This window comes from Thamnophis elegans, chromosome 9 (genome assembly GCF_009769535.1).
Source record: "Thamnophis elegans isolate rThaEle1 chromosome 9, rThaEle1.pri, whole genome shotgun sequence".
NCBI lineage: Eukaryota > Metazoa > Chordata > Lepidosauria > Squamata > Colubridae > Thamnophis > Thamnophis elegans.
Genome location: NC_045549.1, coordinates 27,768,620 through 27,795,737, shown reverse-complemented (window position 1 = coordinate 27,795,737; position 27,118 = coordinate 27,768,620). Strand labels below are relative to the sequence as shown.

Sequence of the window (27,118 nt, the reverse complement as noted above, 5' to 3'; positions counted from 1 at the left end):
GAAGTTCTGCCTTTGTTACAACATAACTGTACTTAAATTAAAAAAGTAGAAAGCTATTTCCTAAACATAAAGCTGAACAAAGAGACAACTTAATGCAAGACAACACAATAACAAAGAAGAAAACAAATTTCAGTTAAAGAAAACCCAACGGAATTAAAAATAAAATCCTTGCAAAGAAAATATTGTATTGTTATGCAATTCCAACAGACATATGCTTGCAAACTAGTTCATTCAAGTTGGAGAGAAAAGTAAACAAAAATAAAATGTTTGTCCTTTATATACAAAAGTACTGATAAAATATTTAAAAAGTGGCCTAAATAACAGTAATTTTTCAAATTTCACTTAAGTGAATTGCAATGTAAAATAAATGCATATAGAAAACTTGAAGCAGTACTAAGTGAAAACCCTATATACTAAAAGATGGCATGCTGTCCTTCAGCTTTTAAAAGCAATGCATTTATTTCATTTAATGCAGTATACATTAAAGTATTTTCAAAGAGCGCACTCACATTAACAAAGATGCTCAACCCAACTACAGTATAATCCGACTTGAAATAATTGTCATTTATACTGATAGCACTATTAGCAGCTACCTACAAAACCTTAGTCATCAGGTAATTTAATAAGCAAGGGGCAGGACAGCAGCTTAAGGACACATATTTAAGCAAAACTTCTTGTTTTCACTCTGCATCAAAAGCTATATTTGTTCTGCCTCCTCCCCTCCACAGAGACTGGTTACAGCTATATTGTGCCAGCATTGCTTCTTCCTTCAACCTTGCTCTGCCCTTTTGATATTCACATTTTTATTAATTCATTTTCCAGTAATATTTAAATTCAAGCAGCCAGTGCAAATTAAATAAAAATGCCTTTTGTATAAAAAGATTCTGTATGCAAACAAGCAAATAATGCAGTAACCTTTTACTTGCCTGCTGGAGGTACTGTCTGCTGCATAGAATTTTAAATCCTCATCTGCAGATGCAACTGAGCTGGTATTGCCAAGGACTTTGCTCTTCCTGTGCTGATTCTACACAGCTATTCATCAGAGAAAAACATTACAGGGAAAATGTAAAGTAATATTAAGTGGAATCACTCAAGATGACATGGAACAGGTCAACTTGGAAAAAGTCAACCACATCTTGTGTCGTCACGTTAGTGAGCTAATAAAGTATTATTGCTTATGCAGGGTTGCACTGATATTCAGCACATGAAATCACGGGAAGCTAATAAAAAAGATAAGCAGAATTAAAATTCATTGCTAATCCTTCGCCTGATAACTTAAAAGTATCTTTTCTAGCACCTACATCTCAAAGGAAAAAATTCATGACTGTTTTCCACCTTCACCTTTTTCATGAATGTCCAGGTGCATAATACTAACAAATATGATTAAAGCTATCCCATGCAATTCCAAAAGACCTTTTTCCAACCTGGGTTTTAGCTTGCTAACCACCACTACTATCATAGAATTTATTTACAAAAAAAACCCATATACCTGATAGCATAGTTTAAATGAAAATGTAAGGATCAGTTTATACTGGGCCAGAGAAGGCAAAATAAGTTTTAGTTTTTGGAAGATTGTAAAAACTTAGCTGTTGCTTTAAACACAGGTACTGACTCGAGACGAAAATAATCCACTTAATAAGGCTGCTTCATCAATATTTGTATTTTTTCTTCAAGAAAATCAGGTTTTAATGTGCATGAGATCCAATGCCATTTTAATGGCATAGACTTGTCTGGTTAAAAGAGAAACCACTTCTAATCTATACTACATATAATTCAAGATTACTAGTTATAATAATTTGGACTACACTGAATAAAAAACATATAGCTATTCAATGAAATTTACATTTCCCTTAACAGGAATGAAAGATTAGCAATTAAAGCCGATATTCATTATTTATGTGCTTTCCCTCTCACCTCATGTCAGTCTCCTTAATGTACTATTGATTCTCAAGATGCATAAAGATGGAGCCAGTGACAGACCACACATAGGAAACCATCCAAGAAATAAAGCAAAGTTATGGCTTACATAGATATCTTCACAAATAATTTGAGAGGCATAAATTCTGAGTGACAAACATACAAATAGCACTGTTTTGAAGCAAATACTAAATATGAACCAGTTTTTTCTAAAGCAATTAAAGCATCAGTATCATTAAATGAAACTTTTAAACATGACTTGTTGAACAAGAAACAATAAGATACTTTAACGCTGAACGATACTCAGTAAACTCACACATTATACTAACCCAAAATAACAATCCATTCTAGTTTAGTACAATGTATAAACCAAGCTATTAACTGCATAAATCTACTTCAATATTTAAAACAATTCTTTTAAGACAAAAATATCATATGTATAGTTATTATTACATCTGTTTATGCATTAATATAATTTAATATTAAGATTTCACTATCACAAATGTGAGTAATTTCATAACTTTAAAAATTATTAGATATGTATGATAACCATTTTGGATGTAAATATATTATGAATACTGAAATAATCATGTACCTGTATTACAACATAAAATGACCAACCAAACTTCATGAAATTGGCTAAAAATCATCATCATCTTAATTGTAACAAACATTTTTTTCAGAAAAAGTACAGGTAGTCTTCAACTTACAATAGTTCCGTTTAATGAACATTCAAAGTTACGACGACACTGAAAAAAGTGACATGACCTTTTTCACACAACCATTGCAGCATTCCCATGGTCAATGATAAAAATTGAGGTCCTTGGCAACTGACTCATATTTATGATAGTGTCCCAGGGTCATGTGATCACACTTTGTAACCTTCTAATAAGCAAAGTCAATGGGGAATTCACTTAGCAACTGTGTCACTAACTTAACAACTACAGCGATTCACTGAACAACTGTGATAAAAAAGGCTGTAAAGTGGAGCAAAACTCACTTAACAAACATCTCACTTAGCAACAGAAACTTTGGGCTCAATTGTTTTGAAAACAAGAGCAATCAATGAAATTTCTATCCCGTGCTGCTGTCTGAATGCTGATTGGAAAGAATTTAGGTTGTTAACAAATTAACAGAAGGGATCTTGTAGGTCATTTAGTCCACCTATCCATCCCACCCAAGCAGGTGACCCTATACCATTTCTGACAAATGGCAATCCAATCACTTCTTGAAAGCCTCCAGTGATGAAGCTCCCACAGCTTCCAGAGGCAAGCTGTTCCACTGATTGATTCGTCTCACTGACAGAAAATTTCTCCTTATTTCTAGGTTGAATCTCTCTCCTGGATCAGTTTCCATCAGAGGTTGTTCACTCTGCCAACAACCTTCTCAACAACCTCCCAAAAACAAAAGATTGGCCACTATGCAAGAATTGACCAGTAGAGCTAAATCGTTTCTAATAGTTTCTAATAGTTTCTTGAGAAGATGCATTAATACCTTCTTCAAAGGCATCAGCACTTTCCCCTCTCAGAGCAAGTCATTCACTGTAGCCCAAATTCAGCCTATTGCCCTTAACTACAGGTCAGGTAACTCCCCGCCTGTCACTCAGGATGCCAGTAATCTCTTTAGCTGCTCTTCATATTCAAAATCCTCCCTCCTTCACATCTCTCCGCGCACTTCCCCATCATCCCTCCAATCTTCCATCTTAATCTCTTCTTTCTCCCATAGATTCAACAAGATTTTCTTTCTTTTTCTTTCTTCACTCTGGTACTATTCTCTAATTTAATCCTTCAGCCTAGGTTCCTGCACTTTCTTCTCTCTTATTTATATAATTCCAATTTCTAATACAATCTTTTAATCTGGTTACTCCCATTGTCACCTTCATAGTCCTTCAATTTAATTTGCTGACTTCATTTCTCTAACTCCAATTCAACCCTCCAGCATAGCCCTTCTTTCTGATTTTCTCCATTGTTGACTCTTTCTCTCTTCCCACCCAAAGAAGTTTCACACTGGGTGCCTGCACGCCATCTCCTAACTGGCTGCACTAAAGCTTTTCCCAATTATTTCTAAACTGCACCAAAACGTTTTTTGGTGTTGTTGGGTTTTTTTGCTTTTTCTCTAAACAGCACAAGTTTTAATCGCAACCAATTTAACTTCCACCTTCACCTCAGTCCTTTAAGTCCATAGATTTCCAGACAGATGTAGCCACAATGGTTCTGCAAAAGGTAATTTCCATTTTTGCTTTTCTGCCACTGCTTCTGCTGCAGAGTTCATACGGCACAATTTTTGGATTCTGTTCACTGTCTCTCCAGCCTACACCCATTCTGTCTAATTCCACTATCAATTAAGTTAGCTCAGCCTCGGTTTACCTCATTTACTTCTCTCTCCTTTCTCAATAACCACTACAATCATACTACTTAACTATCATTTTGTAACATACTTCTTCTTAAAGAAAATTCCCTATCTTTAATCTCCAAAATATACCCAAGTAAACTACCTGATTTAAAAGACTTCCTTCCTTTTAGGATTAATATAGTTGCCAATGATTTTTTGGAATATCATTTTCTAAAGAAATACAGAGAAATAATATATCTGCAGAGTTATTTATCAAATCCATATTTTGTCATTTTGACTTTTTCAGTCATTTGTTTTCCCTTCCAAAAAAGTTTGTACTTGAACATCCTCAGAAATGAAGACAACTGCAAATAATTCGTTGAGTTTCTGTGCAATATTCTTATATTTTATTTCTTATAGTCTCAACATGTCCTCTCTGTTTTTCCCTAGAATATATTAAAGTATTTTTAGCTGCTGCTCTTAAATGAGGTAATCCTCATTTATCATCCACTTGGTCAGTGATTGTTTAAAAAGTTGCAATGGCGCTGGGTGAGGGATGCTTGCTAAACTAAGGAGGAAGAATGTACTACATCTGAGAAGAGGTAGTCTGATTGATTGGGGTTGATTTGAAAATTACATACAGGGAACAAAGATATGGATTTATAATGAATACAAAAATTAACATCCAAAAAGTATTATAAGATATCATTAGATTGCTGTGAATGTATATCAAAATGAGAATTCAGTGGTTGATGAGAGCTGACTGTTTCATTTCCTAAAATGATAATAAATCAAATGAGCATTTTGGGGTGTTGAAATTGAAGTTTCACTGGAAATTGTGCAACATTCTGTATGATGTGACCCAGGTTAAAAGATTATTCTGTTAGGTGATATAAATGGACTGAAAGAAATTTAATGAATGTACAAAAACAGTGACCAGTCTTTCAGAGACCCATGAATGAATAAGATGACTGATGATCATCAGCTTACAAAACAGCCTGTTTTCAAATATCTACTTTAAGAATAAGTCTATTCATGCACAGAAAAGCAATCAATGGAAAAAACATGACTTTTAGTTATTTATGATAAAAAACTCAGAGAATTTGTGAAAGATACAAGAGTAATGAGATATTCTAAATATTGATAAGTGTCAAAATGGACGCAGAAGAAAAGAGAGAAAGGTGAAAGAAATGAAAGCAGAATGACTGCAGGAAGAAAACAAATAAGTCATATATTAAAATATTATTACTAGATATATTAATATCTACAGAATGAATAGGTATGAGAGAAAAGATACTGTGGATTGTGTTTGAAACAGAGTAAAAAGCATGGTGTTATGAGTACCACTCAAGTATGCTGGGAATATAAAAAAGAATGCTTGATGAGGCAATGACGTATAAAGATTGTAGATGATAAAAAATACACATCAGATACAGATTGCTGCAAATAAAGTAAGCATAAAAGATACAATATGTATACAGAGAAAAATATGGTTGTAAGAATGGAGTGAAACAGTGAAAACAGTTAAGACTGAAAGAAAGTGTTAGTGACAGAAGTACAAAATTGTTTTTGAATTAGATGAAAAAGGCTAAGCAAGGAGTCTTCAGCAGAGTGAATTGCAGGCTGGTCCTTCACAGTTTCCAGGGCAGCCCAGAAAGGGCCAAATCTAAGTACTCCAGGGGGCCAAATGCGGCCTTGAGTTTGACACCCCTACTTTAAAGGGTAACAAGGAGCATATAAATAAGTGACATGACTAATAAATTAATATGGTCAAAATAGCCAAAGGAAACAAGAAATTAAGAGTGCATTTAAAGAGAAAACATGTGCATATACAAGAACTGAAGAAAACCAAAACCAAAGCTTAATGCTAAAAACCATCCAGTAATTCTGGACAACAGTTATTACTGGACTAGCCAGTAGCTCTTCCTACTTTCATATGTGAGGTTTGTTGAGAGATTTAAAAATGAACTGTAATATAATATAATGTAATGTAATGTAGCAAGCAACACCCTCCCTAAGTCAGAAATTGACTTAGTATTGCCAAGCATTACTGCCATATTAATGGCAACTCTCTCAAGTTACAAACATAACCCTTCTGAGGCATTATTGACCATATAATCTCAATCCATAAGGAAGTGGAGCAAGATGAACAAGATGAACCATGTTCTCCCACTCACTGATAGACCGATAGTGTGTTACAGCCTCACCTTCCCAGAGAGGTCAACAAGAATGGTAATGGAGGCATGAGAACCTTTCTTCCTCCTTGTTTTCATATGCAGAGGCTACGTAATATAATAACAATTCAATATAACTATAATCATATTTAAATTTTGGGAGGATGCTATTGCTTGAATATAGAAGCTACCTTGTAATCAATAGCATACATTTTTCTCTGTAGTGTTTTATTTTGGACAAAACACATAAAGAAATTCTAAACTACTATGGTCATAATTGTCAATTTCATGGAACTCTAAATAAAATCATTTTCCTCAAATAAATTATAGTTTTCTTGCATACTTTCATGGGCATAATTCACATTAAATATTTCTGGGTGACCAAATGTAATTTTGTATTTCGTATCCCTCTATATTTCTAGGAATTATTCATTTCCACATTCATTTTTTCTCTTAAAATCTATGTGTATTAATAATATCTAAAATTTCATAATTAATCATTATGTTTATTTGAGAAGATAACCCATTTATAAAATCACTAGTTCTGCCTGTCTCTTGCATTATGAAAAGCAGTTAGATCAAAAAATTAATCATATGTATAATAATTGCAGGATTGTCAGAATTTAGAATATTAAAATAGTAGAAATTATAAAGTGCATTAAAAATATTTTTGCATTTGTAAAATTTGCTCTTGCAGAAATTATTTCTCATTAAAAAATAAAACATTTGCAAACATAACTCACATTTAAATATTTGTATATTGATAACTGCATTGTCCAGTCCAAAAAAAGTAATACCTTATTTATCTATCTGTAGAGATTGAGACATTATTAATACCAAGAAAATGGTATTCATTCCCTCTCTCCCTCTCTCCCTCTCTCTCTCTCTCTCTCTCTCTCTCTCTCCCTCCCTCCCTCTCCCTCCCTCCCTCCCTCCCTCCCTCCCTCTCTCTCTCTCTCTCTCTCTCTCTCTCCTCCCCCCTTCCGTCCCTCCCTTTTCCCCTACCCATATCCCAATTTCCTAAATCGGTCTAAATAGATATCCTGATCAGTGGTATTGAAAGTCATCAAGAGATCAAGAAGAGCTAAGATGGATGCACCACAATGCCACCATCTTCTCAACCACCATCCCTAAAATGGGAAGGTGGGAGCCTGGACAAAAATTGCCAAGAGCAACAATGAAGGTTTCTAAAGGAGAGGGGACATCAGCCCTGTTTTAAAGAAGTCAAAAACATCATCTCCATCAAGGATGAATTCACCATCAGTCGGACCCACCCACATCTCCTTCTGGGAGGACTTTGACTTTGTTCGCTTTCTCAGGACACACAGGGTGAAATTATTCCAAGATAACTGGATATGTTTGCTCCTCTGGTATCTCAACAGGGTTAGCATCCAACTGGGAATAAAATCAGACAATTTTATCTGCGAGATACACAGAAAATTCCTCTATATGGTCCTGAAAGTAGGCCTCTGAGCTGCCCTCCCCCCAAAGGGTTAGGGAATCCTAAATAGACCCACTGGTTGATATGCTGAGGACATGACAAAAGCAAAGAAATACTGATGTTTCACTGCTCTTCCCACCATGTGATAGGTGTTAATAGCAGCTCTAGCTTGTACCCAATCAGACTCATATCCTGTTTTTCTCCAGCAGTGCTCTAGATGTCTCTTGATCTTTTTTAACCCCCTCAACTCCTCACAGGGAGTACTGGGAATGATGGGAGAAAAGAGAGGTTGTGCACACACAATTCTGTCCAAGGATCCAGCCACCTCCCTATTTTAGGCAGCAGCCAGGTTATTCACAGGACCGTGCAGGTCATCAGATATTAGCTCCAGCTCCCTTTGAAAGCCTTTCAGGTCCGTCAGTTGCCAGAAACAGGTAGATTCTGGATCACTTTTGAACAGAAAGAATCCTTTCATTCCTAGGATCAGAATGCTGATAATCCTAGAATTATCCTAGAATGTATGTATGTTTGTTTATGTTTATGGTGTGTGTGTGTGTGTGTGTGTGTGTGTGTGTGAATGAATATATCTTTCAGTTAATATACTCCTGTGCCTTAATACACACACAAAAATACAACTAAAAAGCCAGACTGCAAAGTTAATGAACTCATAGGTAAATGTAAAGGTTCCCATCGCATATATGTGCTAGTCATTCCCAAATCTAGGGGGCGGTGCTCATCGTTTCAAAGCCAAAGAGCCAGCACTGTCAGAAGATGTCTCTGTGGTCATGTGACCAGTATGACTAAATTCCGAAGGTACACAGAACTCTGTTATCTTCCCACCAAATGTGGTCCCTATTTTTCTAATTGTATTTTTACATGCTTTCGAACTCCTAGGTTGGCAGAAGCTGGAACAAGTAACAGGAGCTCACCCCGTTATGCGGCACAAGGGATTCAAACCGCTGAACTGCTGACCTTTCAATCAACAAGCTCAGCATCTTACCCACTGAGCCACTGTGCCCCTGAACAAGCATTAATCTTTATTAATTCTTGCCTTATTTTCTACTGTATTCCTGGGTCAATAACTTTCCATCTAAAGGAGAAGTGTCAAACCCAAGGCCTGTGACCGGATTCGGGCCTGTGGGATGCTTAGATCTGGCCCACAGGGCCACCCTGGAAACAGTGAAAGACAAGTTCATAGTGCCTCTGACAGCAAAAACAGAGCTCGGGAAGGCCGCATGCAGCCCTGCTGAGGTTTGTTTTCGCTGGCAGGAGGTTGCAGGAGACTTTCTCAGTCAAAAACAGAGCTCAGAAGCCCGTTTTTCCTGGCAGAGCTCTTGGGACGCCACAAGCTCCCCAACATGAGTGACATTGAGCTGGCCATGCCCATCCCAACCATGCCCACCCCAGCTGCCCGAGATCAAAGACAACCCTGATGCGGCCCTCAATAAAATCGAGTTTGACACCCCTGATCTAAAGCCTCAGTATCTAATTTCTCTTTACTTCCAAGTTCCATCACTTTTTGCTTACTATCACTTGCCTTTCTGCAGCTATTGACAAATCTTTCACCTAAGCTATGCTCATCTGATTTCAGTTAAATTCAAAGAAAATATATTACCCCAAACCAAGTTGCTATTCAATGGAACCTTTCCCATTTATGCAGGAATATAAAATAAGATTTAAAAAGTAGTAAAAAATACCCTGTTTCCTGAACATGAATTTCAGATATCCTAACTGATTTTCATACAGGCTACTTCATACAAGTATTTACACAAATATTCCAATAAATGAGAAAAGCGGGAAAGAAGAAGAAATTCCTCAACCACCTTCTCACAATAGGTTCTGCAGTTCTATTTCAGAAAAGGGACAACCTAAGCAGCTAATCCTAAAATGTGTAAGGGTTTGTCTTGGGAAAACAAAAAGGAGCACTGCTATGCTTCCTCCTCTGTAACTACTGTTATGTATTTCAAAGTTCAACTGAGTGCTCAGCTGAAACCTAGCCCATAAACAATCAATAGGACACAAAATGTAGGCTATTATTTATTCACAATCATCTCTGGTAGTAACGCTAATTGACATTAAGCAATTTGAAATGTGTGTATATGCACCATCTTTTAATTCTGCACTTTAATTATTTTGGTGAAGGGCTGTTTTGAAGAGCTATGAAAGCACCTAGCCATTTATGCTTGTCTTCAGAAAAAAAATAAGCAGAATTGTTAGTTCTTGAATGGAAGGTTACTATGATAAAGCTTCATGAAAAAATATATCTGTACTATTTTTGAACTCCTTTCTAGCCATTTCATAGTGATAACAACATTTCAATTTAATTTCAAAGTATAATTTCTTTAAATTATAAAATTCTTCATCTGGGATACTAATGTAGTATAAAAGCTATATAACATATATTATTATATATAACATTATTTTCAGTTATATAAATGTCAATGTGCCTTGAATCCAAGAGTAACAATTCAGGGATGAAATGCAAATTAAATATGAAGTTACATTTTTAAGCAGGTCCACTAAAAGACAATTAATACTATATTTTTAAGGCTATATACTGAGAACCAAACAAGAGCTTATCTGAACACACAAGCTATGAAGGCATTGCCATTTTCCTTGCATACTTCTGTTCTTCACAAAAAAACTTTTTATTGTGCTTTAGTAGAAGGTCAATGGCTATCACTTCACTACTTGAGCACAATAGTGAATTGAAATAAGAACTCATTGCTGTTTGGACCGACAAAGCTACCAGTATGCCTAAGCCAATAAAGCGATTTGTTCATTAAAGCTACTAATAAAGCAACCTTTTGTTAGTCTATGAAACATCAGACGCATTGGAGAATGCATCAAACTGCAATATTTCTGGCTTTCCCACAAAGTCTAGAAATGTCTCTTGAAGTCTTAGTATTTTTATATAGGTTGAAAACATTATCAATTCCCTATTTTTTCCAGTTTATTCATAACTAAAAATCAAACTTTCTCCTTATAATCACTGCACATTAAGAATGTACTGTGCTTTTAACATTAATCCCAAATATGTAAAAACAAAACTGGTCGGCAAAAATAAAAAGACTGAAACAAATTTAAGTGAGACATTAGTCCTACTGCGATGGTACTTGACAAACTTTTACATGTCTGTTTTAGTCCAATAGGCAACAGTCAACAGGATTCATCCCCATTACTGAAACTGAAACATAGCAGTTGCCCTTTGTATTGAGTGATTTTCCCTTTCCTTGTGCATTTTTTCATCTCACAGCTAACAGTTCATTTTAAGTTCAGCATTACAAGTTTCAAGTGTCCATTCTAAAAAAGATTAAAATAACATCCCAAACTATCAAACATCTCTTGTTCCTTTCATGTATTAAATATTTTAATTAGGCCGATAATCCTATGCTAATGAAATATCCAAAATACTTGTATTATTGTAATGAGCTCTACATGTGGCTACCTTTGAAGATCATTCAGAAGCTACAGCTGGTGCAGTGTGTGGCGGCATGGGCAGTTTTGAGAACCCCAAGAATGGCACTTGTAACACCATTGCTCCACAAGCTGCATTGGTTACCAGTCTACTTCCGGGTGCAATTCAAGATGTTGGTGATCACCTTTAAAGCCCTTCATGGCATGGGTCCAGGTTACGCGAGGGACCATCTCACCCCACTGGGATTGGCCTGTCCCACTTGTGCCGGCAGAGAAGGCATGCTGCAGGTCCTGTCAGATTATTCCAGCTGGCAGGGTCCAGGATGAGGGCCTTCTCTGTTGTTGCTCCTGCCCTCTGGAACATCTCGCCCACTGATGTGAGGTTGGCCCCAACCCTATTTTTTTGTAAGAACCTGCCAGTCAGCTTGGGGACCCAGCGGTGAAATAGCACAGTGGAGGTCGCTGGTTGAGTAACAACAGATCCTACTTTGCCCCCATCTCCCCACATGTCCTTAGATGTTAATGTTTGATTTTAATTTATTTATGTTTTAATTGTAGATGTGTAAATATATTTTTATGACTGTAAGCCACCCAGAATTAGCCTATAACAGTGATGGCGAACCTATGACACGCGTGTCAGTGCTGACACGCGTAGCCATTTGGGGTGACACGCACAGGATTCATCCCTAGGTGACCAGACGTCCCACTTTTGGTGGGACAGGAACGATCTTTCATCATTTTTGCCGCGTCCCGCCCGCTTCTCAAAAACCCCCGCTTTATTTCGGCGCTTGCTGGCTCTCCCGCCCATCATTAGCTGCCGCTAGCTCGCTCATTCCTTTCCCCCATCTAAGCCAGCCGTCTGCCGCTCACTGATTGGCCTGGACTCCAGCCAATCAGTGAGCTGGCTGGGATGGAAAACTAAGCACGCGGCATCCTAGCCAGCTCACTGATTGGCTGGAGTCAGCTTAAGCACGCCGCACGAGTCTCCATTTCATTTCACCTTCGCTGTTTGCTTTTGCTGCTTCACTGGTGAGTAACCGGTGGGAATCGGGAGGCTTTGCCGCTTAGAGTGGGTGGCGGCAGCCTTTAGCAAGGGAAGGCCTTCCCTCGGGAGTCTGGATTTCCCCCCCCCCGCCTCCTCCACTAGCCTTTGTCCCTCCACAGGGCAGCTGGGGGGAGGAGACAGCCCTCCTCTCCTTCTCCCCCTTTGCGGAGTTGGGCGGGCGGGCCGTCTCCTCCCCCCAGCCACCCTACTGTGGAGGGACAAAGGCTAGTGGAGGAGGCGAGGTGAGGCGGGGCGGGAGGGGGAAGCCAGCCCGCGGCGGCTACTGCCAGCCCGCAGCCTCCCTACCCTGAGAGAGAAACCTGGGATGCGGGGGGGGATTCGCATGGGGCGGGCTGCAAGAGGGAGGGAGGGAGTCTGGGGCGGGCGGATGGCAGTGGGATCGCTGCCCGGGAGCCGCCAGAAGCCTGCTGCGGTGGGAAGCGAGTCTGCAAGGCTTGGTTGCTTCCCACCCGGAGGTGGCGGCAAGAGCAGCACGTTGTTGTTGTTGAAGATGCGGGGGGGGATTCGCATGGGGCGGGCTGCAAGAGGGAGGGAGGGAGTCTGGGGCGGGCGGATGGCAGTGGGATCGCTGCCCGGGAGCCGCCAGAAGCCTGCTGTGGTGGGAAGCGAGTCTGCAAGGCTTGGTTGCTTCCCACCCGGAGGTGGCGGCAAGAGCAGCGCGTTGTTGTTGTTGAAGAAGAAGACGCCGGGGCCAGCCTGCTCGTCCATGGCTGGAGCCGTCGTCGCGGGCGGGAGCGACCTTCCGTTCTTCCTCCGCACCTCGCCCGCGCGGTCGTTACAGTCGCTGCCCGGCTCCAGCCATGGACGAGCAGGCTGGCCCCAACAACAACAACGCACTGCTCTTGCCGCCACCTCCGGATGGGAAGCAACCACGCCTGTGCGGCCCCTGTGCTGCGGTGGGAAGCGAGTCTGCAAGGCTTGGTTGCTTCCCACCCAGAGGTGGCGGCAAGAGCAGCGCGTTGTTGTTGTTGAAGAAGAAGACGCCGGGGCCAGCCTGCTCGTCCATGGCTGGAGCCGTCGTCGCGGGCGGGAGCGACCTTCCGTTCTTCCTCCGCACCTCGCCCGCGTGGTCGTTACAGTCGCTGCTGACGTCCGCCACCGCCGCTTCCCTCGTCCGTCTCGATTGCTGGAAGCAGTAACAAACGGCGCGTCTGCTCCGCTGTCAGCGCCTTGACAGCCACCCCAGCGAGGCTACCGGGCCTCGCTGGAGTCAATTGCAAAACCGCGTTCAGCGCTTTGAGGACCTGAGGCATCTTGGGAAATGCAGTTCCCTATCGGAAAGAATGGAGTAGCTGCGAATTTGTAACAACAGAAGATAATAACTTGGTGCTTCGCAGATTACGAAAATCTCAAGTTTGATTTGCTGTTTTTTAAAAGTTAGATAAAGAAATTATGCTGTGAAAGTGACTAGAAAGCCTCCCCTCCCCTTCCTGTGTGCGAGAAAGGGAAGGAGAGGAAGGAAGGAGGGAGGGGGGAAGGAAAAGAAGAAGGGAGGGGGGAGAAGATGGAAGGAGAAAAGATGGATGGAAGGAGAAAGAATGGGAGGAGAAGGAGGAAGATGGAAGAAAAAAAGAAGAAAAAGAAGAAGGGAGGGAGAAAAGAGGGAAGGAGGTAGGAAGAAAAGGGGAAGAGAGGGAAAGAGCAGAAAGACAAAGAGGATGAAGTTGATAGGCAAGAGGAAAGAGGAAGTAAGGAAAAAAGAAAAAGGGAGGGAGAGAGGAAAGAAGAAAAGATGGAACTAGAAAGGAAAGAAGGGAGGGAGGGAGGTAAGGGGAAGACAGGGAAAGAGCAGAAAGACAGAGAAGGTAGATAGGCAAAAGAAATGAAGTAAATGAAGTAAAGCAACAGCTTTACTCACAATTTTTCCTTCTACGTACTTTTGTGAGACCTTATTCTCAGCATTAAATAATATCAAAACCAACAAAAGAAACAGATTGACAGATGAGGTTAGTAGCGCTTTCTTGGGCCTGAAGTGTACAAAATACCAACCTTCAATTGAAGATTTAGCCAATGAAATTCAGCAACAAAAAAGTCACTAATAGGCAGGTTAGTTAAAGAATTCGCCCTCCCCCTCACTTATCTCAGTTCACGGCAGCCAACTCCACAGCCCTGGTTCACGGCACCCCAAACAAGTTCAATAATATCAAGGGCAACATACGAAATCGACTGATGAACAAAGAAGTTACTAAGCAGGTATATTAAATAATTTGTTTTTGGTTTATTAAATACAATTATATTGCAATTATATATTTTTGTAGTTTAAACTATAAATTGCGCAAAATTATGTTTTTGTCGAAGTGACACACAACGCGAGTTATGCTCGATTTTTTGCCGATTTTTGACACACCACGCCAAAAAGGTTGCCCATCACTGGCCTATAATAAGATTGGCAGCCAATAAATTTTATAAATAATAATAAATTTCAAGAGAAATAATAACAGTCAGAAATAGAGATTTGATTGTTAATACAGAGAAAATCTGTGAGTCATGCAGTTATTTGTTGCACTTGAGTTCAAATGTTAAAAAAAAGACCTGCTTAACTGCTGTTTGTAATATTTAACACAAATATAATCTCAACACATAACATATCCATGAAACTAGGGAAAGCTAAACTTTTGTCTAAATCACTTGAAAAACCTCTTTTTCTCCATAGTGAGGGAGGAGTATCCAGGATAGGTTGACCTTATCCTCTCGTTGATTGGACTGAGTCAGATAAGCTCTTGGGATACGCTCCTGGTCCACCAGGCACTGCCCAGTTATCAACTCAGTCTCTCAACTGTACGGTTTGCCATCCTGGATCTCTAATAATTTGGAAGAAATTTCAAGAAAGAAAAAGGATTAATCCGTCTCCCTACAGCAGCAGCCGCATGCAAGCTGGACAGCTCCCTGGGCTGCACAAAGGACTGCCAAAAGCCCGCTTGGGGGCGGCACGCTGCCCAGGTCTCTGAGTGAGACAAGTATCACTCAGCAAAGGAACTCTGCTGAGCAAGCAGGAGACAAATGGCACAAATCTTCCAAAGGCAAGCCCTGTCGCGGAGGCTCCAGAGGCGCTGGAGTGCTCTGCCACTCCACACAGGGTCGAGCGTCAAGCCGCAGCTTTCTCAAGCGCCGCGGGGCACAAATCGGGCCATCGGCAAGCAAAGGCTGTGCTGGATTCCCACCCAGAAGGTGAGCCTTGCCGCGGAAGCTCTGCCGGGCGCCGGAGCACTCTGCTGCTCCCCTTGAGCAGCGAACCACGGCTTCCCAAATGCCACAGAGCACCCACGTCATTGTCTACATGGCCCACCTCATTGGAGGGGGTCCACGGGCATAGCCAAGCCTCTAGCAGCGCCAGAAAGAGGCAGAAGGAGGAAGAACCGGCAGCAGGGGCGCACAGCAGCTCCTTGGAGCACAAGCTGCCAGAAAACAGCCAGAAGCCCCACCTGAGGGGCAGAGGATCAACCCAGGTTAGTGGCCACCCCAGAGGCTGCCCAGAAGGTGGGGGGGACAAAGGCTAGAGACAAGAAAAAGCACCTTTCCCCCAGGGCAGAGCTGGAGGCAGAGGGTGGTCACAAGCCTTCCAAACCCTCTAAGTATGAAAGGAGAAGGCACAGGAGGCCGGAGCAGCTCTACAAGAAGGCAAGTGCCATAAGTCCATCCCAGGCCTGGGACAGAAGGGGAAGGCCCCTGGAGTCCCTGCAACAGGCAAGGCCACAGGGGAGGAACCCACATTGCAAGCAAGGATCCCTATTGACACTTCAGGTCTTTGGGGTCTTGCTCAGGGGTGGCAATCCCCCCACATATGGCTTCACTGGGTTCAGCCCTGCCCACGGGGCTACCACCTCTGGGTTTCCCTCCAGCACAGGTGGGCATGGGTTCCAGCCAGCAACCCCCCATAGGGGTCCCCAACTTTCAGGACCTAATGATGCAGGCCTTCCAGGAATGCATGACAGCGGCACTTCAGCAGCCACAAATGCAGCCTCAGGTGGCATCCTCTCCTAGGATACCAGAGGGCCTGGAATCCCAGGGGGAAGACATTTCTAGTTCCTCAGTCTCATCACAAGAGGACAGTGACCTTGATTGCGAGGAAAGGGAAGTTAGGGAGGATAAACTATCCGAAGACGAAGGCATGCCCCCTCCTAAGCCGGCCTTCACCGAGTTGTTCCAGCCCTCATTGTATAAGTCACTCCTGTTCAAAGCCAAGGCAGCCCCAAGCTCGGAAACCCAGCAGCAGAAGCACCACCTCAACACCAGGGGTTCTCTGCAGAAACCATCTTTGATGAGCAGTCCATTGAGACCAACACAGTGCCAACTCCCAAGGCCTTTCTTGAGTCAGTCAAGCGCCAATGGGCAGCCCCCACAGTGGGACCCACGCCCACATCCACAGAAAAGACCTTCTTCAGTGTGGACCAGGACATGGCCGGGGTACTATCTCAGCCTTCCATCGATGCTATTGGTATTGGCACTGCATACCCCCACTAATCTGCCAGGGGAACCAGAGGAGGCCCTGAAGTTGGAGGACAGGAAGGCAGACCTCACCCTCCAAAGGGAGCATCAAGCAGTTGCATGGGCGGTGAAGGCAGCCACCACCACCACCTCCTTCTTCAACCAGTCTTCCTTACTCTGGCTACAGGAGCTGCAGCAACGAATCCCCATCACCGAGGTCAGAGCGCACCAAGACATCAACAAACTGGTGGCAGCCATCCAATTTTCGGCGGATGCCACCTTGTCCGCAGCCAGGTTTGCCTCCAGGGTGATCGCTTCAGCCATTGCATTTTGTAGGTTGCTGTGGCTGAGACAGTGGCAGGCGGATGTATGCCACAAGTGGCGCCTGGCATCTGCTCCTTTCACAGGAGATGCCCTTTTGGGGGCAGCTCTGGACCCCTACCTGGGCGAGAATAAGGACAAGCAGAAGGTGCTTCCCACTGCTCCAAGGAAGGGACAGTGCAGGGTGACGCCTTACCCCAGACGGTCCTACTCCCGGGGGCAAGACTTCGGGTCCTCCTTCCAGGGTCAGGATTCTTTCAGGGGGTCAGATGCGGGGTACTCAGGTGCCAGGCAGTACCAGGGGGATTTCTCAGCCAGGCAGAGATACCCAGATAGACAGCAGAGAGACAGGCAGCAGAAGCGGCCCTTTTGAGGGGGCAGAGGAGGGGGCAGGGGACGCTCCTTCTGCAAAAACTAATTCTAGACCCAATTCACCTCCCATTGGGGGGTGCTTGGCGTACTTCGCTGATCACCGGACCGCTCCTCCTCTGATAAGTGGGTACAGAACACTATTAGGCATGGCCTGTCACTGGAGTTCTTTTCCGCCCCCCAGGGTTTTTCCGGATCTGCCCGGTCTCAAATAACCCGGCACGGAGGTTACTGATGCAGGAGGCCATACAGCACCTGCTGGACATCCGAGCCATCCATCCAGTGCCTCTAGACCAGCAGGGTCAGAGGTATTACTCTATCCTCTTTGTAATCCCCAAGGCATCAGGGGGCTGGAGAGCAATTCTTGACCTGAAACATCTTTCATCCGTTATAGAAGGTTCAAAATGCACTCACTCCACTCCATCTTGGAGGGGATTAGGCAGGGGGACTTCCTCACTTCCATAGACCTCACAGAGGCCTACCTACACATTCCAATCATTCGGGAGCACTGGAGGTATCTCAGGTTCTGCTACCTAGGGCATCACTTCCAATACTGGGCCTTGCCCTTCAGGCTGTCTTCCGCCCCCCGAGTTTTCACCAAAGCAATGGCTGCCTTGGCAGCGCATCTGAGACAGGTCCCGGTCGGGATTCAATGTTATTTAGATGACCTGCTGATACAGTCATCCTCCTTTGAAGGGACTCCAAGGGATCTAGACACCACTATGACAATCCTGAGGAACCATGGGTTCTCAGTAAACCTGGCCAAAAGCCATCTCCACCTATCCACTAGTCTAATCCACCTAGGGGCTCTGATAGATTCAGAGGAAGGCAGGGTTTTTCTGTCATCAGAAAGACAGCTCTCCCTAAGACGGCTAGCTACCCAGGTAGTCACGGGAGGTAGGGTGTCCTTAGCCACTTTGTCCAAACTGCTAGGTACCATGGTCTCCACCGTTGGCATTGTCCCTAGCCTCCATACCAGAGGCCTACAATGGTTCCTTTTGCCTTTCCAGTGAAGGCGCAGGAGCTGTTCCCAGACCATGGTCCATCTCCCAGCAGAGGTCTCCTGCTCACTGACCTGGTGGACGTCCTCAGCGATAACCAAGGCGAAGTCTTCAGAACGTCAGACTTGGTGACGGTAAACACGGATGCCAGCCTGTTGGGGTGAGGCGCCCATCTGCAAGATCAGATGGTGCAGGGACAATGGAGCCAGACGGAACTGACTCACAACATCAACTGGTTGGAACTCAGGGCGGTCCGTCTGGACCTGGTACAATGCCACTGCTCTGTCAAGGACAGGCACATTCTAGTCCTCACAGACAAGGGCTGCCGCGCGCTCTTGCCACCGGTTTTCCTCGCCTCCTGCCTCCTTCCGGGGCCGCTGTAGCCTGGCTCTGCTCGTGGCCCCCTCTGATGAGTCGGGCCATATGGAAGAGGCACGGGCACTCCGCAGTGCTTGGAAAAGCCGTGGTCCGCCACTCAACCTTTGTGGGGAGCGACGGAGCACTCTGGCGCCGGTAGAGCCTCCGCAGCAAGGCTTACCTTGTGCCTCTGGCTTGGTGGCAGGAGTCCAGCGCCTCTTTAGGCTGGCTCTGCTCGTGGCCCCAACCAGTTGGGTCATGTGGAAGTGGCGCCGGCACTCCACAGCGCTTGAAACAGCCGCGGTTCGCCGCTTGACCCTTGTGGGGAGCGGTAGAGCGCTCCGGCGCTGCTGGAGCCTCCGCAGCAGGGCTTGCCTTGGTAAGGCTTGTGCCTTTTGTCTCTGGCTTGCCCAGCAGGATTCGTCACTGAGTGATCTTGTCTCACTCAGTGGCCTGGGCAGCGTGCCACCCCTGAGGGCTTACAGCAGTCCTTTTCACAGCCCGGGGAGCTGTCCAGCTCGCATGCGGCTTCTTGCAGCAGGGAGGCAATTCCTTTTGCTGTTTTTCGTCCTTTCGAATATTTTTTCCCCAAATTTAATGGAGATCCAGTATGGCAAACCGTCCAGTTGAGGGACTGAGTCGATAACTGGGCAGTATCTGGTGGACAGGGGCGTGTCCCAAAAAGCCTATCTGACTCGGTCCAATCAACGAGAGGACAAGGTCAACCCATCCTGGATACTCCTACCCTCACTATGGAGAAAGACTGGCTCAATTGCCAAACAAGGAAAATGTTTTGAAATCATAGACACAGAATAATGTAAATCCAAAATATGGAGGAAGCAGGGGTGAAATTAGCAGGTTCTGACAGGTTCCGGATAATCGGAAGCGGAAATTTTGAGTAGTTCAGAGAACCGGCAAATACCATCTCTGGCTGGCCCCAGAGTGGGGTGGAAATGGGGATTTTGCAATATCCTTCCAAGCCATGCCAACAGAACCAGTAGTAAAAAAATTGAATTTCATCATTGGGAGGAACCCATTTATTAAATATTGATGTACTGCTTTTTGGGAATAGTGATAAACAATCCTTAAATATTCAGCAATGATTTACTATTACAAGTATCCTATGTCAGCATAAACCTCATGTGCTTTCATACCTTTCTCTTAAACAAATACTGTATTAGATACTTCTCAGAAGTGTTATATTTAAGTCAAACCTAACTATGTATACATGATATGACTGGATCTTCTAGTTATAGTGTGAGAGAAGAAATAGGTGAAGAGAGTTCATGAGCCAGAGGATCCTTTATATGCTTCTTCTATATATAAAATCGCCCTTTGGAAGATCTTCTCCCCAGAATTAGGTCGGTTCCAATCCTCCTGACCTTCCGCAAGAGCTTAAAGACCTAGCTCTGCCAATTGGCTTGGGGCACAAAAGGAGGGGCTTCAGAGATTAATAAAACAGATTAATATATAGATCCCACCTTTCCCCCTGCTCGTCCTAGTTTCTCCTGTATTTTATCTAGGACTGTGTATTGTGTTTTGAATATTATAGTATTTTATTATACAGATTTATCATTTTAATATTGTAAGCCACCCAGAGGTACCCTATGGTAAGATGGACAGCTAATCAATTAATCAATCAATCAGAGGCCAGCAACACAGAAATTATAAATTGTATAGAAGGCAACCATTAAACTCCAAATAAGAAACATTAAAAATTAGAAGAGGAAAAGAACATTGCCCAATAAAATAAAATTTGAGAAGCCAATCACGAGGATCTGTTAGCATTCATGGGTGAGCTATACAACAAGGAAAGCAGTCTTCAATTTTGGTTTTGGTTTTGGGGGCATTTGTTTTGACTTTACTACTTATAAAATTAAGATTTAGAATGCTTAGAATAATCAGCAGCAGTTATTCAGGGAAAGAGGTATAATCTGTACCATACACTTTTAGAACAAGTGAAACTACTGAAGGGGTGAAATCAAAATCCAAGTGTCAGTTGAAAATAAAAAGCCTCAGTTACCTTATTTCAAAATGCGAATTGGGCTAAACTCTTCGTCATTCAGCTCTTAAGCTTCTTTTTTCAAAGTTTTGATTCTCACAATCAAAACAGATTAGACTGAAAAGGATGTTCATTAGTTCAACTCATTGCTCAGAATTTTTTTTTATCATTTTAGGAAGTCACAAAGTTTAAGAATAATCTAAACTATTTCTTCTTTTGCACAGCTATTTCTTCCTTTGCCTCATTTTCAGTTTTCTCTTTCTCTGTTTCCTTTCAGTAATATAAGCCTCTCCTCCTATCTACAATATTTTATATTTTTTGAAGTTTCTAATGGAACCATAGAGAGGTATGTGTGTATAGTAAGTATAATTTTTATTGTCATTGTACTTAAATAAAACAACATTGGTATAGAGATAGTCCTCAACTTATGATAAAAATCCCAGTTCTTGGATCATGATCATGTGACTGTAAGGATGTTGAGATGGTCTTAAGTGTGAGGGCTGATCATAATTCACTTTTTTCAGCACTGTAATAACTTTGGATGGTCGCTAAATGATTGTAACTTGAGGATTATCTTTATCATGCCTCTGTTTATGTGTGCAAGTGGATAATGGAACATGCAGCTATAGAATTCTTTTTCAGGCCATAAGTTAATTGGACTGTTTTTGAAAAGCAATTTCTAAAATAAAGTTGTTATAAAGAACAGCAAGATGGGGGGGGGGGTTCAAATGGATCTCAGGAAATTATATTTTGTTAACTTGGCTGCTTATATAGAACATATGGAATATAAAGGCAGGTGGAATCAGGATCTCAGTTTAACATACATTCAATGACATTCTAGATCCCTTGCTTTACTTATTGGTATTTTACTATAAATATTTACTATTTATATCTTTATTATTTTACCTTACTTGTCTTTTGCCTCTTTGTACTCTTTTTCTAAAATGTCTAAAGCAAATTAGGAAAGAACAAATCACTTGTACTTACAGTGAACATGGTATCTCACAAATGATGAGCAAGCTATTAAATTTAAATAAAAGGATTCTGAATTGCTATTTCAGTAGGAAAGGCATTTATGGTACTATAAAGACAGTTTATGTTTCATGCAATTTCCATCAGCAATGCCCTGGTCTTGTGAATCCTCAATATTTATGCACTTATGTATAACTAACAGATTAACTAACTTAGATTAATTATTTAAATGTTTCCCAACCATTTTTATTTGCAGTTAAGTGATTACAGGAGAAATTTAGCTTAAAATTTTTATAGAAGTTATTTTAGAAAACATTTCTTTAATTAAAATGATGTCAGCTTTGAAGAAGTCACAATCTCAATATAAATACACAATTTTTTTTTTGCTTTATTGCTATTTGAGACCATATTTAAAAAAGCAATATAAAAATAAAATTTAAAGATATGTATCTTATTTAACTACATTACTACAAATTAAATTTCAACATACCATTTTTCTTATCCATCCACATCATTTATCTCCTTTGAATCTACCATACATTCTTCTATAGATATCTACTATACTTAAAGCTGCAGTTTTAAGCAAAAATAAACCCCAACTTAATTTCACTTTGAATAGTTGATGTTTCTGGTTGTTGTTTTTTTACATTTGCACCTTTTCATATAATCAACTTTTTTTCTAGGCCTATCCAAACTCAATGTCTATGCTTTTCTTGGAAACTTCCAGCTTTTTTCTGAAAGCCGTCTTGACTATCTTTTTCCTTCCAGCAAATAAAAAATTAAATTAGGAAAGTCAAGTATGTTTTAAAACTTTGGTAAAAATACATCTACAATATATCTTGAGACAAATGCAAGTAAAACAATGCCCTTGCCTAATGGGATCTAAAAGGGCCTTCTCTGCTGTGACCTTCGCCACTTGGAACATCTTACCCACAGAAGTAAGGCAAGCACTTACTCCCCTGGTTTTCCAGAAGTGTGTTAACGACTTGGCCCTGCTAATTAGTATGGCAATATAAAAGTGTGATGCAACCCTGGTAAATAATAGTAAGGATATTCAATGCTCAGTCAAATGGACAAATTAAGTTAAAAGACATGGCTTGTAACACATATATACTACAATTTAACTCTCCATGATACACTGCCCTTCAAACAGGTTTTGTGACTTAATATGTCACAGGTTGTAATTTTTGGTTACAAAGTCAAAACAAGCAGTAAATTTTGTTACTGAGGTACAAATAGTGCACATAAAAACTATGTATGTTCATTATTCTAATATATTGTATAAAAACAATCACTGACCAATATCTCCCTGTGTAATATTGTATCCAAATCTATAAATTTAATACTTAATTGATGAATACTAAAGAAAAACTTACAACATACTTTTAGCTGTCTGAGTTGAAACTGATGAGGAGTTGTTCAAGGCAAAAAGTTCATGAGGTAAGTAGCACCTAGTGACTGGACCATCTTAGAACAACTTTTAGGAAGACAGTGATTTCGTATTAAAAATGTAGATACACAAAATAGTCTTTTAATTCTTTATTATGGAATACACTACTCTAAATTTCAATGTAAAGACCCTCAAATTGCTTATCACCAAAGCTACCATAGGATCTTATGTCTCTCTATAACTAAGAGGATATTTATCAAATTTAAAAACAACATAAAAAGATTCTGCCCATAGTAAACTAACATGAAAACAATTTCAGAACTTGAATCCACTGATAATCTATCTAGAACCTTTCCATCTACAAAAAATACGATGCACTGCTTATATGTATATTTTTATCTAAGGACACTTTTCAAAACTTATATAGCCAGCATTCTTTATATCTTCAACACAATGTTAAAAAGCAAAACAATTTTGCATGTTGTAATCAAAACAGCCTGACAAATTTGTGAAATACTAACTGAAAACTAGAACTCTGTCCTATTGTGCATGTTCATTACAATACAGCTTTTAATTATAGACATATGCAATTTTTGCTATACAACCCCAACATCAATTAACATTTATAACAAGCTAGCAATCATACTTGGTTTACTTGGACTTTACTTGGACTTTCATATACTTCAAGTGAAGCTGAAATCCATTCAGGAAAAATCACAGAAAATGCAATCATGTTAAAGCAGAATTACTCCCTAAGGATTCAAAAAGTACACAAAAAGTACAATTTAGAAATAAATTATATAATTTTTTTAAAAAATGTAAGCTTCATTACTGTATGCTCTGATCTACCAGTCTTAAAATAACTTTGAAGACATTTAATGAGAAATCAAGTCCAATAGTAAAAGATACACTGTGAATAATTTTATTGCATGAAATTGACATAATTTTTAGGTATCTAAGTATGAGAATATACATACTAGTGTTCTACTTATTCATCTCTTTTTGTGAACTCACTAGATTTAGTGGTGGAAAAAAATTCAGTTCCTCATCAATAAAAGAAGTAGCAGAAACTATTTCACTTGCCAAATTTCTCACTTATTTACACAAGATATTTGCTTTGTTTAAAGGAGGATGAATCCACATAATTATATAAACATCTCAGAAGCAGCTTTCCATTTCAAATAACTTATTTTCTACATTGTGTATGTAAATGCACATTTTCTCCCATTCTTATACAAGTATTCAAATTGTCTGCTCAATAACTTAGTCAACTATCAATATGTTTTACATATATTTATTATTTCGAATTCATCAGTGAATGGGAAAGGGAGTTTCCTTCCTTCTATGTTACTCATAGATAACATCATAGATAACATCTGTCATTTTCAGAGGTTTGAAAGAGCAGATTTTAGGGGAGAACAAGATAACAGAGAAGTGAAAAGGATAACTGCCACAAGAGTAAGAATTAATCTTGCCCTTATCTTCAGATAAAATCTTAAAACTTAATATAAGAAATTAATATTGTTATCTTGAGCTAGGGTAGGTAAAACAGGGATATGCCAAGCAATATCCATAATTGCTGAGAAATAGTCAAATCAAAAAGGCAAGCTGCAGGTCTGTTGATAAAGTAACCTCTGAAAACAAGGACAAATTCAGATCGAGTAAAAAATAAAACTAATAAGAACTAATTAGAAGGATCTGGGAAAAGCATCTATTTCATATTGCTTCCAGGAGGCAATATGCAAGTATTTCACTATCAGTCTTTAGCATTAAGACTGCAATAAAAGTAATTTATGTACTTCATAAAAACTGTAGTACACTCATTTCCATTATTTTCTGATGCAAGACTGGCAATTACCCAAACATTCAAAAAATGTTTGTTCAGAAGCATGTTTTTTTAAATCCAGTAAAATGTATTATCTAAGGTACTCTTTTAGGATTGCATGTATAATAAAGAGATGACAGAAGAGGCCATAACCTGTTTTTCCCTCCAGAGTAAACCAATTCATTCTTACATATATTCCTTCTGTAGTAAGCCTATAATTTAAGGTTTAACCTTTCTAAATAGATTATAAAAATATAAAAATTAACTTTTGTGAAGACTGTGTAGAATTTTAAAAAATCATTTTTACTCAAGCCCTTTCCATTTTCTATCAATAATGTATCTCAATAAAGTTTAAAAACTGTTTTTATAAACAAATTATATTTGAACTACCATTGTAATAACTGAAGAAGACACTACCGGATAAGTAGTGAAACATTTCAAATTAAAAAAGAAAAGAAGTACAGTTCCCATGACTCAACTTCCACCCAATGTGATTTTATTTTGACTCAATATACTGTACAAACCCCTTATGTTTACATATGCATTGCAAACTCATATAATTGTGATTTAATAAATCATGGATAATCAAACTAGGCCTTATTTAATTATGTGAATGAAACTATGTTTGCTTTGATGTAAATGCCTAAGTTCATTTAAAATCAGTGCAGAGAAAATAGTATAATTGTAAAATGCTATGTAGAAAAAATAATCTATTCAGAGACATTTCCCACTGAATTTAATAGCAATCAGTGAGAAGTAAATATATAGTCACAGTTGTTTTTGTCTGCCCTTCCATTACCTGAGTCTTCACATACTATACATGTAATCAAAAGTATACACCAAACACTTTACAGGTAAGGTATCTGTTTTCAGAAGATCATTGTGTTAGTTGAAACAAAAGCAAAGTCCTCTGTCATCATTAAGACCAGCAAATGTATTATGGGATAATTTTTGATAACTAAGGCTCATTTCATAACATATGGAGTTTAATGTTAGCAAAATAAACATTGGTAGTATATTATACATACAATTTAAATACACTAAATCATACACACAAATATGGTTTTCTTTCAGAATATTCTATGCATCTGGTAAACAAGGCTACCGTAAATAGAGGGCTAATTCTGCAACAAATGTACCAGTAGGCATTATACACATTTTCATTGTTTGAGACAATATATGGGATTTTGAAGCAACATACTTTAAAATATAATTTAAAATACAGGAATGCAAGACTCAAGAAAGAGTGTTTGATTCCTCAGATACAAGGAATCTCCAACTTTTAAGCAACATAAAGATTAGGATACTATAACTGCTGAAAACTTTATTTCATAACACACTATTGTTTTAATATTAAGTGATGTTGCCCATTGTGTAGATAGAATATATTTAAATGCACTTCAGTTTTATTGCAACCATGGAACCCATTCTGGATAAATAAAGGTAAAACGCTAAACCAGAATACTTCTCATCACCCACTAACCAGCCTCTTTGCCTCCATGGTGGAAGAGATCAGTGTACTTAAAACTACTTTGTTTCTACGGAAAGAAAGAAAACAGTCGGAGTCTCTTAACTGGCCTTCTCAAACCCTTCTCTTCCCTCATTAGTTAACAAAGGCATTTAAAAGTTCCCTCAAGATGCACCAATGCGTTTTTCCCCCCCTTTTCTTTTCTTTTTTGGCTGACCCTGAGGGAGAACTCCCCACCGTAGTTAACAGGGTGGGTCACTGAGCGCAGCAGACCATGCAGACAGTCCTGCAACGTGAGGCGCATATGAAACAAGGGACAGCGGCTGCCCTTTATATTCCACCAGGAACCATTCAGGACGAAGCCCGGCATCCTTTCCCATTCCCTCTCATGCGATACCGGGTGGAGGGAAGGGAGGGGGGGGAGGCACCACGTGCATCACCCAAAATTACCGGGCCTGGAGACCCCCCAGGATGCTAAGATAAGCCCACCACCACCACCACGACCTCCCCCCCCCCCATTTCATTCTCCCTTCCACTCGCCTTGCACACTTCGGAAGCTAAAGCAGCAGCAGCAGCAGCGTCCAACCGGCTTTCCAGGGATAACGAAGCGGAGCTGGGACCAAGCGGAGAGATTGGCCGGGA

General features: G+C 40.7%; 1 protein-coding gene across 1 annotated transcript in view; it reads right to left on the bottom strand.

Moving 5' to 3' along the window:
* The window catches only part of FBXW7 (F-box and WD repeat domain containing 7), a 134,945-nt gene extending 107,827 nt beyond the window's left edge, over positions 1 to 27,118 (bottom strand). Inside the window, 1 exon segment of the mRNA XM_032224220.1 lies at positions 27,017 to 27,118. The gene's annotated coding sequence lies outside the window, so the exon portion shown is untranslated.